Source organism: Pan troglodytes, chromosome 3 (assembly GCF_028858775.2).
Source record: "Pan troglodytes isolate AG18354 chromosome 3, NHGRI_mPanTro3-v2.0_pri, whole genome shotgun sequence".
In the NCBI taxonomy this organism is placed as follows: Eukaryota; Metazoa; Chordata; class Mammalia; order Primates; family Hominidae; genus Pan; species Pan troglodytes.
This window is the reverse complement of record NC_072401.2, coordinates 75,074,411-75,101,915: the sequence shown is the minus strand read 5'-3', so window position 1 is coordinate 75,101,915 and position 27,505 is coordinate 75,074,411. Positions and strand designations below refer to the sequence as shown.

The window sequence follows — 27,505 nt, the reverse complement described above, 5'->3', positions numbered from 1 at the left end:
TCCGCTTCCCGGGTTCACGCTAGTCTCCTGCGGAGTAGCTGGGACTACAGGCGCCCGCCACCATGCCCGGCTAATTTTTTTGTATTTTTAGTAGAGACGGGGTTTCACTGTGTTAGCCAAAATGGTCTCGATCTCCTGACCTCGTGATCCGCCCGCCTCGGCCTCACACAGTGCTGGGATTACAGGCGTGAGTCACCGCGCCCGGCCTCCTCCCCTTTTTAATTTCCCTGTATCCCTGTTCTTCCTCCCGCTGCCTACTCAACCAAGCTGGCTCTACAGATACTTCTCCAAGGCCTGAAAAACCAGACCTTCTTCTTCTCTCTGCCCCACTGCCCCTGGCAAGAAGCATAGTAATAGGCTTAGGACAGACCAGAACAGATAAGTAAATCTTTTTTGTTATTGTTGCTTCTCCGAGAATGATACCAGTGCTTGCCCCTTTGTTCCAACACAGCCAGGGCTCTCTTTATGACATGTGTAGCTTGGGGTGATCGTGGCTTTTGGTCTTCTAACTTCTCACTGTCAAACATTCTAACAGTTTTCAGGGTTTAAATGGCAGTCATTGATATGAACAGAACCACCCCTGCTGACACCCTGAAGGGGATAAAGCCGGAATCTTCAGAAGGAAAAATTCATGAGTTTTCTACACTCAGAAATTAATGCTCAGGCATGAAGAGTAAGCCTGGAGCTGGGGCAGAAGGCCTTTGAGAAGTCTGGCCTGGGCATCTCCTGAGAGGGGCTTTCATTCTTTTTTTTTTTCATTCTACAAATGATTCCTGCACATCGACTGCATTCAAGGGGATGCAACGTTGACAAGACAGACAAGGTCCTTGCCCTCCTGGGATGACTTCTAAGCGGGCAGGTAGACCATAACAAGTCAAAACATGAATAAGTTACATTTACATAATAGCGCTATAGTTACTTTGAAATTACTGGTGCTATAAAGAAATTAAGACAGTTATTAACACAGGGATTTTTATGGGGAAAGAATTTGCTTCAAATCACATAGTGAAGTCCTCCCCGAAGAGGAGCTGTTTGAGCTGGTTCTTCAATAATAGTAAGAAGCCACAGAAAGACCTGGGGAAGGGAATTCCAGCAGCCAGAAGGGCAAGTGCCAAAGACTGGAGATGGGAAGAATTTAGAGGAAAAAGACCCCAACAGGTGGAGAGTAGGGACTGAGTGGGAAGGGTGGTATGTGATGAAGCTGAGGAAGGAGGCAGTGACCAGGATATACAAGCCCTTCTAAGTCATGTGTGTAAGTCCATTTTGTAAGTGACAGAGACTGATTGGCTGATTATATTAGAAAAGTAATTTGTTGAAAGGAGCTTAGGTGTCCCACAGGATTGCCAGGGAAAGATATGGAAAAGAGATCAGATCACAGGCAGTAGCTGGGCACTTGCAACACCAGTGTTGTACTTCCACCCTTGTCATCACTAGACAGCAGCCTTGTTGCCTCTTCCCAACACCTGGATGGAGTGGTGGGAAGATTAACATTCGAATGTTAATCTCATTCAAAAACACCTTTGCAGACAAACCCAGGATAAATGATTAACCAAATATCTGGGCACCCATGGCTCAGTCAAGTTGACGTGTGAAATTAACCATCACAATGAGCAAATGCAGCTAATTGGCTGAGTGGTCATGAGCCTATTCCTTCAGAATGTGAAAGCCTGGGAAAGTGAGTATATAAAGTATTCTTGAGTGAAAAGCAAAGTCCACCACCCAAAACTCAAAAGGTGGGGAATTTCCCAAGGGTAGAAAGTGGATTAGGATTCTGGATAACCAAGGAAATGACAAATGTCCACTTTAACTTAGCAAGAGTTATCTTTTTATTTAAGTGCAATGGGAATTCATTGGAGGACTTTAAACAGGAAGTGATATAATCAAACTTATATTTTTAAAAGGTCACCCTGGTTACAAGGTAGAGAGTAAATTATAAGGGGGCAAGAGTGAAGTCAGGACTGTCCTGCAAGAGATAATGTTGAGAGATGATGTTGACTTGACCAGCATGTCTGCAGTGAAGGGGGTAAGAAATGGTTAGATTCAGGTTTATTGGAGGTAAAGTGAACAAGACTTCCTGATGATTTAAATATAAGGGATTAGGGAATGGGGCTAATCAAGGGTGACTCTAGTTTTCCACTTAAAAGATTTGCTGGATGGTGATGCAAGCTACTGGGATGGGATGGGGAGAAAGAGGAAGATGGGGTGAAAGAGGAAGGGAAAAATCAAGAGTTCACTATTGACATGTTAATTTCGACATGGATGAGGTTCCTATTAGTTATCGAAGTAGTGATATAAAGTACATATATAGATGTCATAGGCTTGACTCGGGAGAGAAGTCAAGGTCAGAGATAGAAAATGGCAGGATGGGCTTTAGAGCCAGACAGCTTTGCTTTGACTTTTGCTTCTGCAAATTACTAGCTGCATAAACTGGAGCAAGTTGCATAATGTCTTTGAGTTACAGTGTCCTCAACTGTAAAACAGGAGCATATTAGTTTTATCAGGCTACTGTAACAAAGTACCACAAATTAGGTAGCTTAAAACAAAAGAAATGTATAGTCTCACAGATCCGGGGGCCAGAAGTCCAAAATCAAGTTGTCAGCAAGGCCAGCCACCCTCTGAAGATTCTAGAGAAAAACTCCTTCCTGGCAATCATTGGTATTTCTTGGCCTGACGCTCCAGTCTCTGACTCTGACATCGAAGGACATTCTCTTCTCCCCTTTCTGTTTGTTTTTGTGTGTCTGTGTTCAGTCTCCTTTCTTTTATAAATATACTAGTCACTGGGTTAGGGGCAACCCCAATTCAGTATGACCTACCTCACCTTAACTTCATTACATCTGCAAAGATCCTATTTTCCAAATAAGGTCACGTTCAGGACTTCAACATATCTTTGGTGGGACACAATTCAACCCACAAGAAGGGATATCTATTTTAAGTGCCTGCTACCGAGTTAATTGCTCAATAAATGCGTGCGCTTATTCTTAAAAATTTTTTTTTTGTTTCCATAGGTTATTGAGGAACAGGTAGTATTTGGTTACATGAGTAAGTTCCTTCGTGGTGATTTGTGAGATTTAGAGCAGACATCACCAGAGCAGTATGCACTGCACCCTATTTGTAGTCTTTTATCTCTCACCCCCTTCCCACCCTTTTCTTCTGAGTCCCCAAAGGCCATTCTTATGCCTTTGCATCCTCATAGCTTAGCTCCCACTTATGACTGAGAACATACAATGTTTGGTTTTCCTTTTCTCAGTTGCTTCACTTAGAATAATAGTCTCCAATCTCATCCAGGTCGCTGAAAATGCCATTAATTTATTCCTTTTAATGGCTGAGTGGTATTCCATCATATATATATATATATATTTTATATATATATATATATAATCATATGTATATAACTGTGGGCATTTGGGTTGGTTCCATGTTTTCGCAATTATAAATTTTGCTGCTTTCGTATAATGACTTCTTTCCCTCTGGGTAGATACCAGTAGTGGAATTGCTGGATCAAATGATAGTTCTACTTTTAGTTCTTTAAGTAATCTCTACACTATTTTCCATAGCAGTTGTACTAGTTTACATTCCCACCAGCAGTGTAGAAGTATTCCCTCTTCACCACATCCACGCAAACATCTACTATTTTTTGATTATGGCCATTCTTGCAGGAGTAAGGTGGTATCGCTTTGTGGTTTTGATTTGCATTTGCCTGATCATTAGTGACGTTGAGCATTTTTTCATATGTTTGTTGGCCATTTGTATATATTCTTTTGAGAATTGTCTATTCATGCCCTTAGCCCACTTTTTGATGGGATTGTTAGTTTTTTTTCTTGTGGATTTTTTTTTATTTCATGTAGACTCTGGATATTAGTCCTTTGTCAGATGTATAGATTGTGAAGATTTTCTCCCACTCTGTGGGTTGTCTGTTTACTCTGCTGATTGTTCCTTTTGCCATGGAAAAGCTGTTAAGTTTAATTAAGTTCCAGCAATTTATCTTTGTTTTTATTTCATTTGCTTTTGGGTTCTTGGTCATGAATCCTTGCCTAAGCCAATGTCTAGAAGGATTTTTCCAATGTTATCTTTTAGAATTTTTATAGTTTCAGGTCTTAGATTTAAGGCCTTAATCCATTTCGAGTTGATTTTTGTATAAGGCGAGAGATGAGGATCCAGTTTCATTCTCCTACATGTGGCTAACCGATTATCCCAGCACCATTTGTTGACTAGGGTGTTCTTTCCCCACTTTATGTTTTTGTTTGCTTTGTTGAAGATTAGTTGGCCGTAAGTATTTGGGCTTATTTCTGGGTTCTCTATTCTCTTCCATTGGTCTATGTGCCTATTTTTATACCAGTAACATGCTGTTTTGGTGACTATGGCCTTATAGTATAGTTTGAAGTCAGGTAATGTGATGCCTCCAGATTTGCTCTTTTTTCTTAGTGTTGCTTTGGCTGTAAGGGCTCTTTTTTGGTTCCATATGAATTTTAGAACTGTTTTTCCCAATGCATGAAGAATGATGGTGGTATTTTGATGGGAATTGTGTTGAATTTATAGACTGCTTTAGGCAGTATGGTCATTTTCGCAGTATTGATTCTACTCATCCATAAGCATGGTATGTATTCCATTTGTTTGTGTCATCTATGATTTCTTTCAGCAGTGTTTTGTAGTTTTCCTTGTAGAGGTCTTTCACCTCCTTGGTTAGGTATATTCCTAAGTACTTTATGTTTTTTTGTTTTTTGTTTTTTTTTTTGTAGCTACTGTAAAAGGGGTTGAGTTCTTGATTTGATTCTCCACTTCGTTGCTGTTAGTGTATAGAAGAGCTACTGATTTGTGTACATTAATTTAGTATCCAGAAATTTTGCTGAATTCTTTTATCATGGGCTCTAGGAGCTTTCTGGAGGAGTCTTTAGGGTTTTCTAGGTAAATGATCATATCATCAGCAAACAACAACAGTCTGACTTCCTCTTTACTGATTTGGATGCCCTTTATTTCTTTCTCTTGTCTGATTGCTTTGGCTAGGACTTCCAGTACCACGTTGAAGAGGAGTGGTGAGAGTGGGCATCCTTGTCTTGTTCCTGTTCTCAGAGAGAATGCTTTTAACTTTTCCCCATTCAGTATTATGTTGGCTCTGGGATTGTCCTAGATGGTTTTTATTATATTGAGATATGTCCCTTGTATGCCAATTTTGGTGATAGTTTTAATCATCATAAAGTGATGCAGGATTTTTGTCAAATGCTTTTCTGCACCTATTGAGATGATCATGTGGTTTTTGTTTTAAATTCTGTTTATGTGGTGTATCACATTTATTGACTTGCATATGTCAAATCATCCCTGCATCCCTGGTGTGCCACCTTCTTCATCATGGTGAATTATCTTTTTGATATGTTGTTGGATTCAGTTAGCTAGTATTTTGTTAAGAATTTTAGCATCTCTTTTCATCAGGGATATTGGTCTGTAGTTTTCTTTTTTGGTTATACCCTTTTCTGATTTGGATATTAGGGTGATACTGGCTTCATAGAATGATTTAGGGAGAGTTCCCTGTTTCTCTATCTTGTGGAATAGTGTCAATGGGATTGGTGCCATTTCTTCTTTGACTGTCTGGTAGAATTCGGCTGTGAATTCATCTGGTCCTGGACTATTTTTTTGTTGGTAATTTTTAAATTACCATTTCAATCTCACTGCTTGTTATTGATCTGTTCAGGGTATCTAATTCTTCCTGATTTAAGCTAGGAGTGTTGTATCTTTCCAGGAATTTATCCATCTCTTCTAGGTTTTCTAGCTTATGTGGGTAAAGGTGTTCATAGTAGCCTTGAGTGCTCTTTTGTATTTCAGTGGTGTCAGTTGTAATATTTCCTGTTTTGTTTCTTATGGGGCCTATTAGGATTTTCTCTCTTCTTTTCTTGGTTAATCTTGCTAATGGTCTGTCAGTTTTATTTATCTTTTCAAAGAATCAGCTTTTTGTTTCACTTATGTTTTGTATTTTTTGTTTGTTTGTTTCAATTTCATTTAGTTCTGCTCTGACCTTAGTTACTTCCTTTTTTCTGCTGTGTTTGCATTTGATTTGTTCTTGTTTCTCTAGTTCCTTCAGGTGTGACCTTAGATTGTCTGTTTGTGCTCTTTCAGACTTTTTGATGTAGGCATTTAGGGCTATGGGCTTTTCTGTTAACATGCCTTTTCTGTGTCCCAGAGGTTTTGATATATTGTGTCACTATTGTTGAATTTTAGAATTTCTATCTTGATTTCATTGTTGACCCAATGATCATTCAGGAGCAGGTTATTTAATTTCCATGTATTTGCATAGCTTTGGAGGTTCCTTTTGGAGTTGATTTCCAGTTTTATTCCACTGTGGTCTGAAAGAGTACTTGTTATAATTTCAATTTTCTTAAATTTATTGAGGCTCATTTTGTGGTCTATCATATGGTCTATCTTGGAGAATCTTCCATGTGCTATTGAATAGAATGTATATCCTGCAGTTGTTGGATGGAATGTTCCATATATATCTGTTAAGTCCATTTGTTCCAGGGTATAGTTTAAATCCATTGTTTCTTTGTTGACTTTCTGTCTTGATGACCTGTCGAGTGCTGTCAGTGGAGTATTAAAGTCCATTTCTTAGGTCTGTTAGTAATTGCTTTATAAACTTAGGAGCTCCAGTGTTAGGTGCATTTATGTTTAGGATTGCGATATTTTCCTGTTGCACAAGGCCTTTTATCATTATATAATGTCCCTCTTTGTATTTTTTAACTGCTGTTGCTTTAAAGTATGTTTTGTCTGATATAAGAATAGCCACTCCTGATCGCTTTTGGTTTCCATTTGCATGAAATGCCTTTTTCCACCCCTTTACCTTAAGTTTGTGGGAGTCCTTATGTGTTAGGTGAGTCTATTGAAGACAGCAGATGGTTGGTTGGTGCGTTCTTATCCATTCTGCAATTCCGTATCTTTTAAGTGGAGCATTTAGGCAATTCACATTCAATGTTAGAGATGTGAGGTACCATTCCATTCATCATTATATTTATTGCCTGTATACCTTGGTTTTCTGTTTTTTGTTATTGTTTTTTAAATTGTATTTTTGTTTTATAGGTTTTGTGAGATTTATGCTTTAACGAGGTTATGTTTTGATGTGTTTCCAGGATTTGTTTCAAGATTTAGAGCTCCTTCTAGCAGTTCTTATAGTGGTTACTTGGTAGTGGCTTCTTTCAGCATGTGTTTGTCTGAAAAAGACTGTATCTTTCCTTTACATATGAAGCTTAGTTTTGCTGGATGCAAAATTCTTGGCTGATAATTGTTTGATTTGAGGAGGCTGAAGATAGGGCCCCAATCCCTTCTAGCTTGTAGCGTTTCTGCTGAGAAATCTGCTGTTAACCTGATAGGTTTTCCTTTATATAGGTTACCTGGTGCTGTTGTCTCACAGCTCTGAAGATTCTTTCTTTCGTCTTAACTTTAGATAACCCAATGACAATGTGCCTAGGGGATGATCTTTTGGCAATGAATTTCCCAAATGTTCTTTGTGCTTCTTGTATTTGAATGTCAAGGTCTCTAGCAAGGCTGGAGAAGTTTTCTTCAATTATTCCCCCAGATATGTTTTCTAAACTTTTAGATTTCTCTTCTTCCTCAGGAACACCAATTATTCTTAGGTTTGGCCATTTAACATAATCCCAGACTTCTTGGAGGCTTTGTTCATATCTTCTTATTCTTTTTTTCTTTGTCTTTGTTAGATTGGGTTAATTTGAAGACTTTACCTTCGAGCTCTGCATTTCTTTCTTCTCCCTATTCAATTCTATTGCTGAGATCTTCCAGAGCATTTTGCATTTCTATAAGTGTGTCCATTGTTTCCTGAAGTTTTGGTTGTTTTTTTATTTATGGTATCTATTTCCTTGAATATTTCTCCCTTTACTTCTTGTATCATTTTTAAAATTTCCTTACATTGGGCTTCACACTTCTCTGGTGCCTCCCTGATTGATTAGCTTAATTACTAACCTCCTGAATTCTTTTTGTTTTTTCAGATGGAGTTTCACTCTTCTTGCCCAACCTGGAGTGCAATTCTGTGATCTCAGCTTGCTGAAACCTCCACCTCCTGGGTTCAAGTGATTCTCTTGCCTCAGCCTCCCGAGTAGCTGGAATTACAGGCGCGTGCCACCACGCTCGGCTAATTTTTGGTATTTGTGGTAGAAACAGGGTTTCACCGTGTTAGCTAGGCTGGTCTTGAACCCTTGACCTAAGGTGATCCACCCACCTCAGCCTCCCAAAGTGCTGGGATTACAGGCATGAACCACTGCACCTGGCCTAACCTCCTGAATTCTTTTTCAAGTAAATCAGGGATTTCTTCTTGATTTGAATCCATTGTTGTTGAGCTAGTGTGGTTTTTTTGGTGGTGTTAAAGAACCTTGTTTTGTCATATTACCAGAGTTGGTTTTCTGGTTCCTTCTCATTTGGGTAGGCTCTGTCAGAGGGAAGATCTTGGACTGAAGGCTGTTGTTCAGATTTTTTTGTCTTACAGGGTATTCCCTTGATGTAGTATTCTCCCCCTTTTCCTACGGATGTGGCTTCCCAAGAGCTGAGCTGTAGTGATTGTTATCTCTCTTCTGGATCTACCCACCCAGCAAGTCTACCAGGCTCTGGGCTGGTACTGGGGGTTGTCTGCACAGAATCCTGTGATGTGAACCATCTGTGGGTATCTCAGCCATGGATACCAGTAACTGTTCTGGTGGAGGTGGCAGGGGGCTTGAAATGGACTCTGTTAGGGTTCTTAGCTTTGGTGGTTTAATGCATTATTTCTGTGCTGGTTGGCCTCCTGCCAGGTGGTGGCGCTTTCCAGAGAACATCAGCTGTGGTAGTATGGGCAGGAACAGGTAGGGGGGCAGGGCCTAGAAATCCCAAGAGTATATGCCCTTTGTCTTCAGTTACCAGGGTGGGTAGGGAGGGACTATTGGGTGGGGGCAGGGCTAGGCGTGTCTGAGCTCAGACTCTCCTTGGGCAGGTCTTGTCGCAGCTGAGTATTTGGGGTGTCTCCAGGGTCCTGCAGGAGCAATCCACTTCCTTCAGGTGGTCTGTGGGTCCTCTCAGGTTTCCCGATTTATTCCTGCAGTCCTTCCGGAGCAAAAATTCATAATGCAAGCCTCCACACGCTGCTCTGTCTGTCGGAGTGGGAGCTGCAATCTAGTCCTGCCTCCCGACTGCCATGATCCCCTCGTGCACTTACTCTTTTTGTCCTTTTTGGTATGGATTCCACAGGAAGCTGTTATGATAAGATTGTGCTGAATATATTAGTAGAGGGCAACAACAACAACAAATAAAATACATGCTTCCTTAGCATGGTAATTCTGGATCATTAAGAGTTAGGAAGACAGAACTCTCAGAGCTTTATTGTCTTTGTATACAGTGGTCATTTGGAGTCTATTGAATTGTATTAGAATTCAGCCAATAAGCATTCATAAAATAAACATTGTTTGAATTAGAGTGTTTTTATTTGCCTTTTTATGTTCCCTTTAGGAGTTCAGGTAGCATATATTTTCACTACCTTCACTGCCTAAAACAGGGCCTGGCACATAGTAGGTGTTCAGTGATTGAACTGACAAATCATAAGAAAAACTATGCAAGCGTCACTGGCTTTATCTCTCCTCGAACTTAAGGAATATTACAAATGACTTGCAAATCTATGCTAATTCCATATGACAGGAGTCTGACAGGGTTGCTGGGGACATCCTTCTCATTAAATCTATCTATATGGCTGGGATTGGAGTACTTCTCAGTAACTAGGTAGAATGGTCTGTGCAGGCTTTTCATTCATTTATTCAACTTATCTGTAACACTTGCAAACTCAAAAACCATGTCAACTAGTCTCAGTGCAGTGAAGTTGTCCAATAAACCAATGCAGTTTTTTAAAGTAATTTATTTGAAAATAACTTTTAACTTAGAGAAAATTTGCAAGAATAGGAATAGTACATAAAACACAACTAAGAGCCTTTACCCAGATTCACCTGTTTTTAATATTTGCCTTGTTTGCTTTCTATTTGTGCTTTGTCTCTCTCTCTCTATATATACATATGTGTATATATATATATATACATATGTGTATATATATACATATATATACCCACAAATACACATGTACATATATATATATACCCACACATACACATATATACATGTATTATATAATATATTTTTCTAAAGCTTTTGAGAGTAAGTTGCATTCCTCCTGGTTCTTTATGCCTAAATATTTTAGTGTACATGTCATAAAAATACTACTCTGTTGTCCATTTAGGTAAATCCATCCAATAATACCTTTTATAATTTTATTCCTATGTGCAGGATCAAGCATGATATTTAGCTGCTATGTCTCTTTAGTCACCTTTGATCCGGAATGTTTCCACAGCCTTGCATGGCATAGACATTTTTAAAGAATATGATTGTCTTTCCCTTCTTTAGATTTTTTTCCTCATTTTTGGTTTGAGTGATGTTTCCCATGGTTAAATTCAGATTTTGCTTTTAGACTGGACTGTTACATAACCAAAGTGATCTTCTCAAGACACACTTCTGAAGGCATAGGATGGCCATCTGTCCCACATTGGCAAAGCAATTTTTTAATAAACATTTTAATTGAAGCATAGTATATACATAGAAAAGTGCACAAATAATAAATTGACAGCTCTGTTAGTTATCACAAAGTGATCACACTCATCAACTTATCAGCTCAACTGTCCTTATTAGTAGAGTTTTTTAATAAGTCTGGATGTATGGTAAGGTAAGTTCTCTATATTTGAACTTCTTCAAAATTTTTTGGGGGGCTATTCTTGACCCTTTGTATTTCATATAAAATTAAAATTTGCCTCATTAATTTTTAACAAAATTGCCTGCTGGGATTTTGATTGGCATCACATTAAATCTGTAGATCAATTTGATGAGAATTGACATCTTTATAATATTAATCTGATTCATGAAAACTGGCCTAGCCTTCAATTGATTTAGGATTTTAAAATTTTTTTCAGGAACATTTTATACTTTTCAGCATATAGATCTTGAACAGCTTTTATTAGATTTAGTCTTAGGTATTTGACTGTTTTGATGCTATGGTAAATTATATTTTAAAGGTTTTATTTGTTTGTTGTGGCTGGTGTATTAAAATATAAATTATCTCTTGTTGCTCTTATACTCAGAAATCTTACAAATTAACTTATTATTTATAAAAATGTATATGTAGATTTCTTAGCTGTAGATACAAATCATGCCATCTGTAAATAAGAACAGCTTTATTTCTTGACTCTTAATCCTTTTACCTTTCATTCTTTTTTACTACATTATTGCATTTTTTACATTATATTGGCTAGGACCTCTAGTATAATGTTCATCAGAAGTCATGATAGGGGCATCATTATCTTGTTCTTGATCTCCGTGTTCAGTAGAATTTTTGCAGATAGTCTTCACCAGATTAAGGGAGCACATTTCTATTTCTAGCTTGCTACAAATTTTTATCCTGTGTGGCTGTTAAATTTTGTAAAATGTTTTTTCTGTTTCTATTAAGATGATTATATGATTTCTTTCCCCTTTGTTCTAGAAAAGTGGTAAATCACAGCTACTGATTCTCAAATGTTAAATCAACTTTGCATTCTTGGAATAAACCCAGCTTAGTCCTGATATATTTTCTTTCTTATATTCAATGTGCTAACACTCTTTTTGGAATTTTTGGAATTTTGCATCTCTGTGAGAGACTCTGGCCTGCATTGTAATGTGGTTCTTAGGATTTAGTGTCAAAGTATTGTTGGTCTAATAAAATCGGTTGGGAAATGTTTCATTTTTTCCTTTTCTCAGGAAGAGCTTGTACAAGATTGATGTTTTTTCTTCCTTAAATAGCTTAAATATTTGGAAGAATTCACTGATGAAGCCATCTGGGTTTGAGTTTTCTTTGCAGGAAGGATTTTACTATAGGTTCAATTACTATAACAGATACATGGCTGTTTAGATTTTCTTTTTATTCAAGGATACATTTTGGTAGGTTTTGATTTTTCTATTTGCTTTTTTCTTATTTTTTTACTTTATTGGCAAAAATTGTTCATGATATTCTTTTATTATATTTTCAAAGTCTGTTAGATATAGAATGACATTCACCTTTTTATTCTTGATATCGGTTATTTTACTATTACTTCTTTTTTCTTAATTAGGTTATCAAGAAGTTTATAACATTTTTTAGTCTTTTCAAAGAATCAGCTTTGAATCCTTTGTATTGTAAATGGCTTTTCTTTCATTAATTTATACTCTTATCTTTATTGTTTTCTTCCTTCTACTTTCTTTAGTTTTAATTTGCTCTTCTTTTTCTAATTAACCTTTTTACTCAATTTCTAAACATTTGAAGTTATTTTTATTATTGATCTCTAGCCTAATTCTTCAGTGGTCAGAGAATGTACTCCATATGATTTCAATCCTCTGAAAATTTTGAGTTTTGCCCAGCATTTGGACTCTAAAGAAATGCTCCATATGCATTTGAAAAGTACATGTATTCTACAGTTGTGTGTGTGTGTGTGTGTGTGTGTGTGTGTGTGTGTGTGTAGGTCAACGTATCTATTTATACATTTATTTATATCTATTTATATTTATAAATTAGGTAAATGTTATTAGTAGTGTTGTTCGAGCCTCTTATGTCTGTATTAACATTTAGTCTGCTTATTTTATCAATCAGAGGAATGTGTTAAAATCTCCCACTTTGTTCATGAATTTTCCTGTTTCCTCTTTTAGGTGGGTCAGATTTCGCTTTATGTATTTTGAGAATTTGCTTTTACTTCTGCAGGCAGTTACGGGGATTGGATCATCCTGACCCAATGAGCTGACTTGAAGCTGGATCTTTGTAAGAGCTGGTCTGTTCCTATTCATCCTCCCTGCTTAATATTCCAAAATATAAGATTGTTCATACATGAACAATACTTCTTGCATATCTACTATATACTAGGTACTATAATAGGTGCTGAATCATCTGTGTTATTTTAAGGGTTATGAAGAGAAAACAACTGTCTCTGAGAAGGAATCACCACCACTAAGGTACTTCCTATTTTGTCTCCTAATTTCTCAAGGTTTACCACTTGAATCCATCCTACAGTCTACTGCCAGACTAATTTCTCAGAAGCCACTTTTTTACTTCATCACATATAAACTCAAAAACTTGCCTTTGTTTTCTAGTACCTGAAGAATAGAAGTAGAATGGAAGTCTTTTTCTAGTCAGATGGGAGGATATATGAGGTGCTACCTTATATTTTACCAGGGGTCTTAATGACTTTCCTAGCCACATACTTGATCTGAATTTACCCTGAGGCCATTTTAACTGGTAGTGTCCTAGATTTGGTCTTTGCTTAAGAACATCTCTTAATTTAAGAACCTCTTTTCAGACTATAAAGACTGTTCTGAGCTTTCTATATTTCTTTAAATCCTGCGTGAGAATTAGACAGTTCTTTCTTTAGTTAATCTCTCTCTTCTTATATGTTATAGGCAGCTAGATAAAACAGACTGATACTTTTAACATTCTTTCTGGAAATTTCCTTAGCCATAACTAGTAATTAATTAAATATCTTTTCTGTTTTCTCAGTAGCTGTGGGAGACAGTTTTGGCAAACTTTCTGTAATTACATAACAAGGGTTGCCTCTTCTCCAGGCTCCAATAACATTTTCTTCATGTCTGTCCAGTGTTTACTGAAAGTATTCTCAAGGCCTTCTTAGCTTCTACCTGTCATTTGGCCCCACTGCCACATATTTTAGCTTTTTGTTATGGAAGCATCTTGCTGGCTGTAGCAACTTTTATTTTGATTTCTGTTGCTGCATAACAAACCACTCCACTAATCAGAGGCTTCAAACAATAACAATGTATTATTTCTCATGTTTCTGTGGTTGAATGGCATTTTTTTTCCTGCTTTTTTTCATGGAGTTCAGCTGTGTCTCTAGTCACGTTGGGGGTTTGATGGACTGGAATCTCCAAAACTGGCTCATTCACATTTTTGGTACCTTGGTGAGAATGGCAGGAACATTGGGCTCAGCTGGGATGCTGGAATAGCTGGGCCATTCTCCCACTCTCCATCTAGTCCCAGAGCGATTCCCTCTCCACATGGTCTTCCCAGCAGGGTAGCTGACTTCTTTCATCTGGCTCACGTGCAAATGGCACTTTATTTGCCATGGCCCACAGATTCCCTATGAAGGCTTTTTTAGATCCCACTTCTCTTGGCCACCAATGAAAGAAGCAACAGGCACACTGGAAAGAAAAATGCAGTCGGCTTTTCCAGCTTCTGCTTTGAGAATAATTCTATAGATATTTAAAGATTACTTGGGACATTCGTGGCTCCTCTCAGTTGCTGATATTTGAGACATTTTCTAAAAGTATTTCCACCTTCCCAAAAGTGAGTGAACAAGGTTGAAAAGAGAAGAGAAATGGGAATCTGTTTAAATGAATTTGTTTGCAACCCTAAGAAAAGGTTTGGCGAAGTGGATAAATTATAACTATTAACTAAATGATGCTTTGGTATTTTCTCTGCTTTAAAAATACCCTGTACTTATATAGGTCTTATTTTCTAACTGGCAAAGCAGTTTATCATTAGCTTTTTAACATCCCTAATAGGAGAGAGAAGGTATTTTCATCTTAATTCTGTAAGTCTGGTAGAAGAAGAAAAGCTAAATAACTTCCCTAACGTGATTGGGGTAGTAAAATCATTCATCTATCTAGTCATCAATTCATTTAAGAAAATTATCCATTTTTCTAATACACTTCAGGACCCCCCCTGCAGTTTCACTTTCTGCAGTTTCAGTGACTCACGGTCAACTGTGGTTCAAAAATAGGTGAGTATGGTACAATCAGATATTTTGAGACAGAGAGAGAAAGGAGAGAGACCGCATACACATAACTTTTATTACGGTATATTGTTACATTGTTCTGTTTACTATTGTTGTTATTAATATCTTACGGTGCCTAACTTATAAATTAACTTTACCATAGGTATGTATGTACAGGAAAAAGCATAGTAGATAGAGGGTTGAGTACTATCTGTAGATTCAGGCATCCACTGGGGGGTTTTGGAATGTTATTTCATAAGGAGGAACTACTGTGTATTCATTGATTACTACTATTTACCAATTACCACTTTCAACGTATATTTCGTGATTCCCCAGGTACTAAGTATACGGTAGTAAGAGACCATTCCTGAAGCTTATATTCTAGAGAATGAGCAGAAATTAATCAAATAGTCACTCATACTCAAATTGGATCATGACATGTAACACATAAAAGCAATCATGAATACATGTTTTAGAGATCTGTGATCTATCTCAGGGGTTCAGGAAAAGCTTTTCCGAGAAGTGCCATGGTGCTTCTCAGTAGATTGAATTCTAGAAGGATGTTCAGGCAGAAGGTAGGTTGTGTATAAGGCACTGAAGCAGGAAGGAGCTACATCTTTGGGAAGTGGAGTGGAAGCCAGTGTGGCTAGAGGTTAGCCAACACAGGCCAGTAAGTCTGGAGGAGGCTGAGAAGACCGAATGAGACCCCACATCTTAAGGGCTTTTGGAGGTCACACTAATAAGCCGTATGACTTTAGGTAACCTTTCTAAGCCTCAGTTTTCTTACAAGGGAGATAATTTTCAATATCGATATGGTTTAGCTTTGCGTCCCCATCCAAATCTCATCTTGAATTGAAATCCCCATGTGCTCGGGGAGGGAGCTGGTGGGAGGTGATTGGATCATGGAGGCAGATTTTCCCCCATGCTGTTCTCGTGATAGTGAGTGAGTTTTCATGAGATCTGATAGTTTAAAAGTGTTTGGCAGGTCCTCCCTCCATCCCACTCCTGCTGCCATGTAAGATGTGCCTTGCTTCCCCTTTGCCTTCTGCCATGATTGTAAGTTTCCTGAGGCCTCCCCAGCCATGCAGACCTGTGAGTCAACTAAACCTCTTTCCTTTATAAATCATCCAGTGTCAGGTTCTTTATAGCAGTGTGAAAACGAACGAATACAAATATGCTAAAACTCAAGCCCTGACTTTTCCTCTGAGCTCTAAGTCATCCAATGCCAATTTGATGTATTCATTTTGATACCAACAGGCATATTCAACTCATTTTCACAACAGAATTTCTGATTCCTGCAGCTCCATGCCCTGAAGTCTCCTCCTCATCTACCTTCCCTCATTTTAGTGAATGTCTCCATTCTTCCATTGCTCCAGTCAAAATCTCAGGAATCATCCTCCCTTTATCACTGTCCCTCATTTTCCATATGAAGTGAATCTTGTTGGCTCTGATGCCAAAAGAGATCACAAATTCAACCATTTCCACCATCTGCACTATTGTCACTGTAATCTCAGCCTACATCTCTTCTCATCTGTATTACTGCAGTAGCCTAGCTGTCTCCCTGTATCTACTCTTGTTCTTTTATAATCCATTATCCACTCAGAAGCCAGAATGTGCTTTTTATAATGTAGATTTTCATGTCACCTCTCTATTTAAAATACTCCTGTAGTTTCTCACTACACTTAAAATGAAGTCCAAACTCCTTAGAATCACTGAAGATCCTTGGATGAGCGGTCTCTGCCTGCCTTTCTGATAGCCTCTTGTACCTCCGCACTCAATGTGCTCCAGACATGCTGGCCTTCTGTTTGTTTCTCAAACATGGCAAGCTCACTGCTGATCTTTATGGTATCAGATCCTGCTCATCAACTGGTCTTCTGCCAAAAAACCATATTCTCAGAGAAGCTTCTCTGACCACCTATCCCCAGCCCTCTGGCTGGATAGTCACTCTCCCATTACCTCATTTGAGTTTCTCAATAGCAACTACCATTCTCTGAAATTATGTTTACTTATGTCTTGCTGCCCTCATTCCAACTTCCAAATATAAGCTCCGCAAGAGCAGGACCTTGTCAATCTGATCCTCCTTGCTTAGCAAAGTGGCATAGAGTTGCAGTGCAATTCAAATATTTGTTGGCTAAGTGAATGAATATGTGGATGAAACCACCTTATAGGGGTCCCATTCATCTCAAGAGTCAGAATCTGTTTGCCTGGACTGCATAATCTGGTTTCATGGATAAGACACACTGAAAGCTGTCAGTTTTTGACTAGACAAGTATTTCATTAATGTAGACCATTTCAAGGCCCAAATCCATTTCAAGTTTTGAGGACCCAAGTCCATTGCCTTTAGTGCAATTCGGGGACTACTCTCAACATCATAATCTGTATCAGTAAACTCATCCAAATTCAGTTATTTCACCCTGCTGTGAGTTCCATAATAGTGGGTAACTTATTCCCATGATCAACTTAAAACAAACATAAAAGGACTCAGGAAAACCATCTGTCAGAGAAGCACATAAACTTTCAAGTAATGGTTTAAAACATCTATTGATTGCGCAATGGATGATTTGTAATTACAGAATACGCATTTGGTAAATAGGTCTTTGTGGCCCTTTGAACTCTTTTTATTGGGTTAACAGATAATTAGGGTCTGCTGTGTAGATGCTCCATAATTGCTCCTTTGGAGCAGTTAAAGTTTGCGGAATGGATCCCCAGCTCTGCTATTTCTTTGTTGCATCCCTCCAGCTCCTAATAGAGCTAGTGAGAAGAGCTGGGAGAGGCTCAACCTGGTATTTAGGAGGCAGCTGTTTTGCATTCAAGGTAGATCCCAGAAGCAGCAACCTGGGTGGCAGGGAGGGCAGGAGAGAGAGTTGGTTCTATAATCCCGGAGGCTGTCCCAGCTGCCCCCGCCAGCCAGCCTTGGGCATAGTGTAAATTGCTGCTGCTTTCTCACCATGTGTGGACCACCAACCTGAGCTGTGTGAGCCTCAGCACTTTCTTCTCTGGGTAAGTCACATGTTTTTCAGATTTCAGTTCCAAGTATCTGTTCCCAGGCTGGTGCTGCATCAACGCTACCTCTTTTCTCTTCTTTTCTTTATGACTCCTACTTTGAGAAGTAGTTTCAAATACTCATTATCAAGTTCTGTTCGTCTTTCAGACTCAAAAGGTTTAGAGGCTGGGCTCTGGAGCCTGATCCTGCTTGAGAGGCTGGGCTCTGGAGCCTGATCATTCTGGGTTTGAATTCAGGCTCTGGAATTTACTAGCTATGTGACCTTAGGAAGGTTGCTTAACCCTTTCTGTAAACCAAGAAGAATAGTAGTAGTTGCCACCTTTTAGTGGACACTTGCTAGGTGCCAGGTACCATGCTATGTATTTTCATACATCTCTCTCTTTTAAAAAAATAAGAACTAATTTTTTTTAAAAAAACTATTATCTATCTCCATTTTGAAGGTGACAAAAATGGCTTGGGAGTTAAATAACTTGCTGAAGGCTAGAAATCTTCTAAGTGGTAGAGACAGGGTTTAAGCTGAGGCCTAACTCATGTGCTTAACTGTTATGCTCTCCTCTCTCCTGACAGTATCCATTTCCTAGAGTTATTTTGATAATTTGATAAGATAACATTTGTAAAACACTTTAGCTCAGAGCTAAGTAAAAGTTCACTAAACATGAGCTAATGTGATTGGTCTTCTCTTCTTGTGAAGCTTTCCTTTGCTCCGCCCTGGCCAAATTAGTTGCCCCTTTCTCTGGCTTCTATCACATTTATACATTTTGTCCTCTGTAATATCTGAACTGTAACTACTTGTTTACCTGTCTGTCTGTTCTACTGCCAAGTACAATGTTAGGCGCAATGAAAGAGCTCCAAGAAAATGTTTTGAATAATAGTAGTGAGAAGGTGAACTTTATAATTCACAGATATGTAAAGACCTAGAGTCCCAAGAGAGCACAGCCTGTTCAGGACCTGCTGCAAGAACAGCATGCCTGAAGAATAAGAGGTGGGCCGAGGTGGATGGTGAGATATGGGAAGAATTATACGAGATGATGCTGGTGAGGTAGGAAGGCCTCACGGGCCATGTTACAGTGTGGACTTTACCTCCACAACCATGGAGAATGATGGAAGAGATTCAAGCAGGGTTTGTATGATTAGATTTGTTTCAGAAAGATCACTCTGGGTAAAGTGTGAATGGATTGGGGGTGAAGTGGAGCAGGCACCAGACCAGAAGCAGAAAGTCGCTTAGGAGTCTCTTGAAGTGGCCCAAGCAGGAGATGATGGGGCCTAGGTCAGGGAATGGTCGTGGAGTGAGATTTCACATGAGTGAAGAAGAGAGGGTAAATTCCCCGTGTCTGGCAGACCCTGGGACTTTTATTCAAGCTTGGAAAAATCCTGTCTACCCCTCAATACCAGATAAGAATCCCAAATGGCTGTTGTTTTTGGAATACCACTTATAATGTGAATTACTTTCTCGTTTGTTTCAGAGACTAACCTATGAAAAAGCAAGGGCTATGGATCAAGTCTTCTTTGAAGTGCCCTGTGCACTTCATGGTTCTGGAGAGAATTAGAAAACTTCCAGGAGTTTCCAAGAATGCTGATATCCAGTTCACCACTTTACCCACTGGTGAGGAGAAGAAAGTCAAAGGAAACCATATGTCTAGACCTTGGTCTCCACTGGTGACCTCTGTCCACCTTGACCCTTTCTCTATCAGGTGACCTCTCTTTTCTGACCTTTCCCCTAACATAGTTTTAGATATTATTGCTTTTTCAAATCCAGATCAATAAGAAGGAAGAGAGCTTTCCCCAAAATCCCTGGGAAAAGTTCTAGGCTGCATCAGACACACCCTTCCTTCCAAACAACTACAACAGTTAAGAAAGTGATGTCTACTTGGAGTATAGATGATAGCCAGCCATGTGTGTTAGGTCCCTGCAGAACTTTCCCATATTTTTTCCCTTAAAATAATCCCAAGTCACTAAGATACTCAAGGATATAGGCTCTGTTGATGCACATGACTTTGCATTTCCTTTCTTTTTCTTTGTGCTTTGAGTGAGAAGTCAGTCAGAAAAGAGGACAAAAAACCAGATAGATGGCTGTGTTTATGATGCACAAATACACAACATAAGCATACCAGCTTAGTCAAGGGACCGATGCACCCCTCGGGGGATGAGCTGGCCCTATTTCACTCCTTGCTGAGCCTCTGAGTGCCCTGGGCTTGAAGCCCAGTTAAACGCCTTGTGAAAATTGCCCACATGCTGTCCAAAGTCTGCTCCTTCTGCAAGTTTAGCCTACTAAATTGGAGGAAACACCCTTAGCTTCATTGGGGTGATACTGAATTTAAAGTTCAAGATTCTACAAGGTTTAACAATTTATGAAGCATTTTATATATATTAGCATACATCTTCTCCATGTAGATCCTGTAATATAGGTATTGTGAGCCCCATTTAACAGATGAAAAGACTGACACTCAGAGAAGAAGTTGAATATGCATTTCCAAAGGTCACACAGCAATTAGGTGGTTGATAAGGAATCAAACTTAGAGTCACTCAACTTACCAAATATTTCACTGGCTTCTAATATAGTCAGGCAGTGTATCAGGCACTGGGAATACAATGGTAAATGAAGAGATGAAATTTTCCCTCATGGATCTTATAGTCCAATTGAAGAGACACTCATTAGACAAAGTACTCAAAACAACAGAAAACTGTAAATATGGATAAGAGCTATGAAGGAAAAACAGGGTGTAATTTAGATGTGGGGTGTGTGTTTGTGAATGTGTGTGTGTATGTGATTGAACACCATTTATAACATTTAAGAGCCGAGAAATAGGAGGAAGGAATATGGGAGAAGAGCAGGAGTATGAAGTTTCAACAGGAGATGATAGTATGTATAAAGGCAAGAAGAACTTGGCGTGTTTGAAGAGCTGGAAAAGGCTGAGTGAGTGTGGCTGGAATAGAGTGGGTTAGGAAGAGCGTGGCATAAGATGAGATCAGATTACTGGTAAGCTAGGCTAAAACATTTAGCCATGGGTTTTATTCCAAGGGGGCAAAATGAGAAGCAAGGAGAACAATTAGGACACTGCAATAACCCAGGAGGAAGATGACAACTTTATGTTTCCAAATTTTGTAATTTTTGGTATGGTATGTGCTATAGTTGTGATCTAGAGAACTGTCTGACAGTTGAGAAAGGTTGTTCTTTGCCATACTTTAAAAATCACCCTTAAGTTTTCTTTACTTACAAGGTGTTGAGAGACAGTAGAGCCCTTGGTACATTCAAGAATTAGCAAAGATTTTAGCCACACGGTTCTAGAATTAAGAAGGCCATCTCTTCATGATCAAACAGGCTGCACAATATGCCACACAAGTGACATTTGAAAAGGAAATTGACCATCGGAACTCTTAATAACTGGTCCTCCCCAATAAGAGATGCTCCACCATTCTTACTAGCGATGTGACAATGGGCATGCTACTTAAACTTTTTTGAACCTAATTGACACCATTTGTGAAAAAAGGATAGAAGTAGTACTTTACTCATAGAATCATACTGAAATGGGATTAAATTTAGAATTGGATTCATGGGAAGATTAAATGAGATAATACACGCAAAGCACTTAACACAATGCCTAACAGGATAAGCATTCTGCTTTCAATAAATAATAGCTGTCATAATTATTAATAATGATACTTTTACAGTATAAATGTAATAAGATTAGATACCAGCATCACTTCTGTGGAATAATTAATTTCTGTCCCTAGGCAAAGTATTGACATATGTAGCTTAATTTATGAAAAATATATATCCTGTGTCTCCAAATTATTTTAAAATGCTTTGAAATGCTTGGATGAAAGAAATCATAAAAACATTACATATATTATTCCAAAGAGAAATTGTATCCTACAGAGCTAGACTTTCCCTAATGACTACAGGCCATCTTAAGAATAGCCTGTTTTATTATCGAACTGAACAGTTGGCAGTATTGGACACAATTACAGATTCTGCTTTAGAAAAACCAACGTTAATTGGATTTCTGAATGCCATTTGAACTATAGAGAGAGAGAATTCTTCTTCTAGCTCCGAAATCCACTTACTTTTAGCAGAGCACACTACATGGAGTTTTAGCTCTCCTAATGGCTTCAGGTAAACCCAGAACTAGAGCATTAGCTTCTCAGTGGAGGAAGGATGTATCAAGTATCGAATGCACAGGGCTGCGATTTATCTCTCTCCAATTCTGCTAAAGCATATGTCCTTTGAAAAATGCATCTGATGAGAGTGCATTGTAAGGGAGATTCCTGAAGATCATCTCCCTTTCTAAACCTCTTTGATCTGAGATTAATCTGAAGATGGCTCAGAAGATCTGAGAGTTACCTAAACTAAACTCCAGCGTGTAGCCTGTGTGCCTCCTTGACCATGTGCCTCAGTTTCCAGAGATTTATATTCACAAACTTACAGATCAGTCAAAAGTAATGAAAAAGGAATTTAGCCTCTAATTTCTATGTCTTAAGAAGAAGTTATGAGGATGTAACTTACCAGCTGGCAACACTTTTCATATGTCCTTTTCTGTCTCCCCAACTCTCCTGGACCCATGTTGCTCCACAGCCCCTGTTTACTAACACCTCCCACTCCCACCACGGAGTGCTCCTCCATCTCATTTAGCTTTTTGTCTCTTACCCAGTATTTAGATTAACTTGCCCTTTCTCCCTGCCTTCTTTTCTGTAACCTGAACCTGTGATTTTTCTTTCTTTGCCCATTGTCCAGTTTCCAGTTCTGTGTTATGGATGTCAAGGGGTCTAACTGACAGAGGCTCAGTCTCCATATGGAATAATGTTCATTCTTCTTTTTTTGTTTTTTTGTTTTAGACTGGATCTTGCTCTGTTGCCCAGGCTGGAATGCAGTGATGCAATCATGGCTAACTGCAGCTCAACCTCCTGGATTCAAGCTATCCTCCCACCTCAGCCTCCCAAGTAGCTAGGCCTACAGGTGCATGCCCCATGCCCAGCTAATTTTTTTTTTTTGGATTTTTTGTAAAGACAGGGCTTCACCATGTTGCCCAGGCAGGTCTTGAACTCCTGGACTCAAGTTATCCACTCAACTCAGCCTCCCAAAGTGTTGGGATTATAGGCATGAGCCACTACACCCAGCCAACATGTTTATTCTTAATAAGGGCTTTATATTTGGTTCTGTGAACTGCTCTATACAGTGCTGGATTATAGTGTGCTGTGGGGGTGGGACTTGGATCATCGGGTTCCTCGTTGGTTGTATTCACTCCCAGTTTGGACACAATCCCCAAGTTCTCCTTGGAAAGAATTGGAGTGGGACAGGGAGGGAGGAGGGGAAGGGAAATGTGAGTGAATCTGGCTGTGTTGATACTGATGCAAGCTTAGAAATATGAAAAATAGTATCTGCCATCAGCTGAGGTGCAGAGAAAGGAAAAAATGGAGGGAGGAGAGATTGGTAAGGCAGAAAAGGGATGAAGGTAGAGGGCTTCAGTAGGTGGGGCAAGAAGGAGAGCGGGGAAGACATAAGATGCAGAAAGAGGCGAGAGACCTGTCAAAAAGTCAACAATCCAACTCCATTGCTCTGGCAGTAGTCACTTGATTCACGGTCCAGGGAATTGATTACAGGGGCATGAGTGGTATGCCAGGAGCCTGTTTCTGGATGGAGATTTGGACTCTGATCAAAAATGTTTCTTGGCTGTGAATAGTTGAACTAGCCTGCTAGGAATATGGCCCCAGATAATGAGCAGGTGGGATACACTCCTCTGTTTTCCACATCCATTTTATTATGCTTTAAGCACAGGCCATGGCCATGGCCCAGCTTTTGAGAGATCCTAACCCAGAATATATGCTTCTGTGGTGAGCTAATAGAGATTAAGCTGAGGTTTTCTTAGATGTTGCCTCTCATTCCAAAGTAGGTCAAGATTTCATGATTGCCATCCTTGAATGGACTGTCTGCCTTTTTTTTTCTTTTTTTGGAAGGTTGGAAGAAGCCTTGGAGAGCACACAGAAGCACTTCCTCCTTTTACAAACAAGAAAAGGGACAGAGTGACAACTTTAAAAAAATCTACATCTGAAGTTAGTTCTATAGTTTCCTATCTCCAGAAGAGGCAGAAATGAACTCCACCATGCCTAAAGTTTGGTTAGTAGAACACAACTAATGACAAATAACAGAATACAGAGCACCTCATTTTCCATTGTCCTTTTCCATACTCAGAGCAATACTATGACAGTACAAGTGGGGCTGATCTATTTCACAGAAGAAGAAACTGAATTCAGACTGTCTAAAATCCACAGACAAGGCAGAGAGGGACTTCCTGGTTCAGACACACTACTCCAGAGGAAATGCTTGTGCCACTCTAAAAGGCAGCCTCCTCCTTAATTGTGTAAATGGCTTTACTTAGTTCCAATCTCTGTGGTGCTGCTAAAGTTGAACAGGACAAAGTGGAGCCTTGTTGACTCACTGATGCTCAGTTTTAATATTGATAACAGAGGTCTTCACGGTATCCACCATCTGTAGAGCCACTCAAAGTGCAAATTGCACAGTAAAGAGATGGGTTAAGAGGACAAGAGGAATGGTGAGAAAGAAAAAATTAGGCCATCTTTTTTCTTGCCACGGGGTCTTTTGTCCTGTTTCCTTTCATTGCTGTTTCCTCTAGGGTGGACCTTTGGTGACCACATTAGTGGGAGCATCGAGAGGAAGATGCTGTGGTATGTCAGTACCCACACATCGCCTGGCTGCTGGCTGGTAGCTATCCACTTAGGAAAGGGAAAATCGCTTCCTTCTTTCACTTAAGTGGGACTCCGGACTCCTAGGGATAAGTCTTTAGCACCTACTGTCTGAATGCCTCAGACACTACAAATACCAGGCAATTTCAAGAGGAGTCTGGTCTATATCTCCTTTTTTTTTTTTTTTTTTTTTTTGAGACAGAGTCTCTCTCTGTCACCCAGACTGGAGTGCAGTAGTCCAATCTCGGTCACTGCAACCTCTGCCTCCCGAGTAGCTGGGATTACAGGTAAGTGCCACCACGCCCAGCTAATTGTTGTTGTATTTTTAGTCGAGACAGGGTTTCACCACGTTGGCCAGGCTGGTCTCGAACTCCTGGCCTCAAGTGATCTGCCCACCTTGGCCTCCCAACGTGCTGGGATTACAGGCGTGAGCCACCATGCCCGGCCTGGTCTACATCTCTTCTGATACACATGACAGGATCAAAGCATTGATCATGTGTAAATGGTTCTAGAATCTCTCTTAGCACCACCCTCCACAGAGGATGCTATCTTTGACTGCTCAGTTTCTTCCCTCTGCCATGTTGACCACCTTAGGAGATCAGTGAGAGTCTCTGCCTTATCTTGAATCATTCCCAAGCTCCAAAGACTACCCACCTCCACATTTAAATACTTGTTTCCCCTGACTTCCTGATTGGCTTGCTTCTCCCAAATTTTCTACTTTCTCCTCCAAGTTATAATTCTTCTTTTTTTTTTCTTTTTTAAGTTATTAGGTCACAATTCACTTTTTTTAATGGGCAAGTGTAAATGAGGAAAACTGGTAGATTTTTTTTTTTTTCCATCCACAGCCAAGTACAGCTTCAAGACAGCTCAGTGCTGGTAGTGAAGGAGTGCCTGAGAGAATGGGAATGAACCTCATCCAATAAAACTGGGCTGTTGTTTTTGGATCACATGCTGTGAATTGATTTATTGTTTAAAGTGATGAAAAAGGTGTTCGGAGACTTGGAGGAGAGTTTTGCTCTGCGGTGATGCCCCCGCAGTCAGGAAACAGTCTTCTGAGCCATTCAGAGCTAGGAAATATGGGGTTATTTTGGTAGCTGTCAGCAGGAATTGGCTACAGTCTGTATGTTAAATAAATACAAACTGCCTATTTAATTATTTAACAATGAGAACAAACGTCCCACTGTTGGCAAGAGGAAAACAGTCAACACTCAAACTATGTAGAATCCCATCTCATTCCCATGATGTGATTTGACCCTGTTTGCACCCACAGGCTTGGCTGCAACCCTCCAGGGCATCTTATCACTGTTTTATTGGAGTTGGAACGCGGCTGGAATTGGAGTACAAATTTCCTTCAGCAAGGAAATGCTGGAGAAACAAGAGCAAGTTAACCTCCAAATGGGTTCCAAGGCAACCGCTGTGTTGAAATTTCACTTGGGTTCCCCTGGCTCTTTTTTACCTGCCTCTGCCAAATTGTTGATGCCCTCGCCTGTTGGAAATGGATGACTTTGAACAACGAGGGGCAAGGAGCCTCTCTTTTACTTCAGAACTACTACAGCAAGAATTCAAACTCTTTGTTTTTGAGAAAATAGCTCCTAATGCTGTGTTGATTTTATCGTGTGCTTCAGAAAAAGACCCTTAAGGCTAATTGATATGAACATATAGAGGCAGGCTGAGCTTACTAGAATTTATATTACCTGATGTGTTAAGCATCAGGAAGCTATTTATGCTAGCCTATAGCAGCAACCCGTTGTATTTAGTGTGTTTGTGTGTACACACATACCTGTGTAAATCAAAATGAAAGCTTGCTTTTGTGATCTAGCACAAGTTTTGCCATATCATATATACATTTTTAACTTTTGGAAGCTAGAAGACAATTGATAGGCATTTAACACGAAGAAAACATGCATTTATAGTCAATATTAATAGAATAGATGGTACTAATCTATAACAGTGAAAAATAAAGAAGGTAGAGGAAGGAGGACAAAGACAGAGAGGAGACAGGGGGGAAAGGAGAAGACAGAAAAAAGAAAACATCAAAACAAGGACTGCTCTGAGAGCCACAACTGAGTTTTATGCTTCTTGCTGTCATCTTTCTCTAACCTTAAAGGGCAGAAAGCAATTGGGAGAACTAACCTGCACTTAGATTTCAGCTTCCATAGGATGTTACATTCTCAGGGTCTATTAAATCGATTGGACTTTGACCTTAGCTTCCACGAAGTCCTTACCTTTTGACTGGGGCTGAGAGGTCTGATTTAACCTCATGGAATTTGTATTTTTTGGAGGAACTCCTGCCTCGTCCGTACATGGTGAAACCCCCAACAGCAGCATTTTTAATTTCCAGATTCTCAGCAGACACAATGCACAGACTGTAGAAAACACCTGCTCATCCGGACCGCTCAGCTCACAGGCTCCTTCCTCAGGGGAGCATCTGATGCTCCAGACAAGGCAGACCCTCTTCTTATACTCTTGTGACCTCTTAGACTTTTCTTTTGTAGCACTTACTGCAGACTCTAATCATATATTTATGTTGTGATTGTTTATGCAATGGTTTTCTTCCTAACTAGGCTCTGAGTTCCATGAGAGTTGCAATGTCTGCATCCCTTACGCTTGTTGATATACTGCACTGTGCCCAGTACCTAAGTAATTGCTCAATAAATATTTGTTAAATGAATGATTATAATAGTATGCATATATGCATATATAGTATGATAATATATATAAATATGTGTAAAACAGTATATATACACATGGTATATTAATAGCACATCATGTAATATTGTATGTCTACACACACATACATTCAGTATTTACTCAGTTTTTCTGAGGCTTATTTACTCATTGGTGAAGTGAAAGTGAATGTAAGGCTCTTTGCAAACCCCAAAGTGCTAGACCAGTAGGAAAGATCGGAATAGCCTTTCATATTAAACACTATGAAGCCAGGAGCTGTGGCTCCCAACTGCAATCCCAGCACTTTAGGAGGCTGAAGTGGAAGGATCACTTTAGCCCAAGAGTTTGAGACCAG

At 39.4% G+C, this 27,505-nt stretch overlaps 1 long non-coding RNA gene across 2 annotated transcripts; it reads left to right on the top strand.

The window, feature by feature from the left end:
• Positions 1 to 492: 492 nt before the first annotated feature.
• On the top strand, positions 493 to 27,152 carry LOC107974319 (uncharacterized). Of its 2 annotated transcripts, XR_010156607.1 has the most exons (5): positions 14,867 to 17,780; positions 18,687 to 18,766; positions 19,248 to 19,475; positions 23,737 to 23,896; positions 25,754 to 27,152. It is a non-coding gene; the product is annotated as an uncharacterized LOC107974319 (long non-coding RNA). The 2 variants fall into 2 exon arrangements; XR_001716980.2 differs by lacking the exons at positions 14,867 to 17,780; positions 18,687 to 18,766; positions 25,754 to 27,152 and adding exons at positions 493 to 859; positions 25,329 to 25,432.
• The last annotated feature ends 353 nt before the right edge of the window (positions 27,153 to 27,505 follow it).